The sequence below is a fragment of the Octopus bimaculoides genome, chromosome Z, assembly GCF_046866305.1.
Source record: "Octopus bimaculoides isolate indiv1 chromosome Z, ASM4686630v1, whole genome shotgun sequence".
Classification (NCBI taxonomy): domain Eukaryota; kingdom Metazoa; phylum Mollusca; class Cephalopoda; order Octopoda; family Octopodidae; genus Octopus; species Octopus bimaculoides.
Window position 1 is genome coordinate 19,490,726 of NC_142944.1, and position 2,785 is coordinate 19,493,510.

General features: G+C 33.3%; 1 protein-coding gene across 2 annotated transcripts in view; it reads left to right on the top strand.

The window, feature by feature from the left end:
- Nucleotides 1–2,785, top strand: part of LOC149132154 (uncharacterized) — a 58,560-nt gene that overhangs the window by 5,780 nt on the left and 49,995 nt on the right. The gene's annotated exons all lie outside the window — the stretch shown is intronic.

Sequence of the window (2,785 nt, forward strand, 5' to 3'; positions counted from 1 at the left end):
AGTTCCTTGGCACGTTTTATTCCAAGATCTATGAGTGTGGAGGGATATTGGCGTTGTAACAGTGTTTTTTTGAAATCTTGTAAGCGTATTTCTCGAGTGGTTGGGTCAGAGACAATGGTGCAAATTCTTTTAGCTAAATTAAAGGGGATATTTATCTTGGTGTGTTTTGGGTGGCATGAGCTAAAAAGGAGGTATTGTTGTGAGTCTAGGTTTGTGGTAGATGTCGGTTGTGATTTGGTTATTAGGTGTTTTTATAATTAAGAGATCAAGAAAAGGGAGATGATGTTTGCTGAATTCCATAGTGAATTGAATGTTGGGATGTATGTTATTAAGAATGGATTTGAATTCTAGAAGTTTTTCATAGGGTTCATTCTATATGATGAAACAATCATCCAAATATCTTTTCCAGTTATCCATTAAAAAGATGTGGAAAAGGTAAACTTTTAACCCTTTTTTTAAACCTAACAAAACTCTCAACCCTCATGCATCCTTATTTTTCCTACCAATTTATACATGAACTACTATTGAACTACAAAAGCTCAAAGACAATATAATGTATGGGTATATTTATTTTTTTATATATTATTGTTTTATATATTATTTTCTTCATTTTGTACTTCTTTGTAAAAAAAAACATTTTTATTCTCCTTCTTCTTGATAATTTGCTTCTTCGCAATGAAAACCGGTTAGAAAAAAATCTTTATTAAATTATGCTTCCAGTTCAGCATTCTGACTTTTTTTCATTTTCCTATATATATATATATATATATATATATATATGTTACAGAGGCATCAAGCTGTTAGATCAGGTTATGAAAGTTACAGAGAGGGTCATAGCCCAACTAATTAGGGAGCGAATCAATTTAGATGAGATGCAGTTTGGGTTCGTGCCAGGTAAAAGCACTACTGATGCCTTATTTCTAGTGAGACAGCTGCAGGAGAAATACCTAGCTAAGGATAAACCTCTGTACCTGGCTTTCGTTGACATGCAGAAAGCCTGACAGGGTCCCCCGATCCCTTATCTGGTGGTCAATGAGGAAACTTGGGATAGAAGAATGGTTAGTGAGAGCTGTGCGAGCCATGTACAGAGATGCTGCCAGTAAGGTGAAGGTTGGAAATGAGTACAGCAATGAATTCCGAGTAGAGGTAGGGGTCCACCAAGGTTCCGTCCTCAGCCCCCTCTTATTTATCATAGTCCTCCAGGCAGGAATAGTTAGTGGGTGCTTATGGACAGTGGTGAGTGGAGGGTCAACAGGCAGTTTTTGAGTATGTGTGTGTTTGTGTGGGGTTGTAGGTGTTGGGTACGTGTGCAAAGCTATCTTCAGCCGCAAAAGTATTTCTCTCCCAGGAAATTATATCACATCGGCGTTAAAGGAGGAAGAAAGGTGTGATATAAGAGGTGAAGATCCTTTCGGTATTTTGTATAGTACTATACCTCGTATAATTCTCCATTTACACATAATTTCTTCGGTCCTCCGACAACCGTCCATACCTTGCCACGATTCTGTGTGTAGTGTTAAGTTGGTGGTTAAGAACAATACAATAAAGTGACAAAACGAAACAACAATATAAATATAAAATAAAATGGGAATATAAAGTCCTGAGCAGAAAAGAAAAGAAAAAAAAAAATAATATTGATAAGAGTCAAAACAAGGGTAAGAGTGAAAATATAAATGATAATGCGTATATGTACACAGAAAAATCAGTTAAAACACCTCTATTTTATACAAAACCCTAAATATGTATACACAGACACACACACACACATATATATATATATATATATATATACACATTATCTCTCACAGATACACGTGTATATATAAAAAAACACCCATACCGGTATGTTCATACGTACATAAATTTAGTATGTTATGGTTGTTACAATGGTTTATCAAGATTTAAAATATACTCTAATTAAGGTTAATAAATTACGAAAGTATAGATAAATAATTAGAATCGTAAGTAATTTTAATCTTCTAACCTTTGAGGGAAAAACTAATATGTTTTATTAGAACTATTATAAGTATTTACTTATTACGGGTAAATATGATAGCGTTTTATAAAAACCTTTATTTTTATTTGAATGCAGAATATGTATGTTTTTGCCAATGTTTACATTTGTAAGAATGTTCTATGAAATTATAACTAGACAATTCTTTGAAAATAAAATAAAAAGAAATTCTGTTACACATAGATCACAGAATTTTCCACCCTTTTCATAATCGGTCATAATGTCTTACGTTTAAGATAATTCCCATGCTTTCCCTGATGAGAAGGTTACAATTTTAATATCAAATTCTATAACACAAAATAGATAAGTATACGAAGTTTGAAGGTCTTTCCGTACCAAAAACACTACGTAAAACATTAATGAAAAATGTGGCCCCCGTTTTAAAATAGATCCGAGAATGGGCGTATGTGTGCGTTTATGTACGTACATGTCTATGAAATATAATGGTTGTAGGTGTGTGTGTGTGTGTGTGTGTGTGTGCGTATTTATCTATGTACATGTATATGAAAGACGCACGTTAGTTGTATTCGTGCTCTCTCACACACTTACACAATGTATGTATTTATTTCCGATAAGACTTATTTACGTATGCATTCACTCACACACAGACAGGCGTATACCCATTATCTTTCATATGCACATATATATATATATATATATATATATACTAGCAGTATAACCCGACCTTGTCCGGATGTGACTTATTATGCCATCTACGATAAGTCTTGCTAGCTGAAAATGTATATATATATATATATATATATACATATA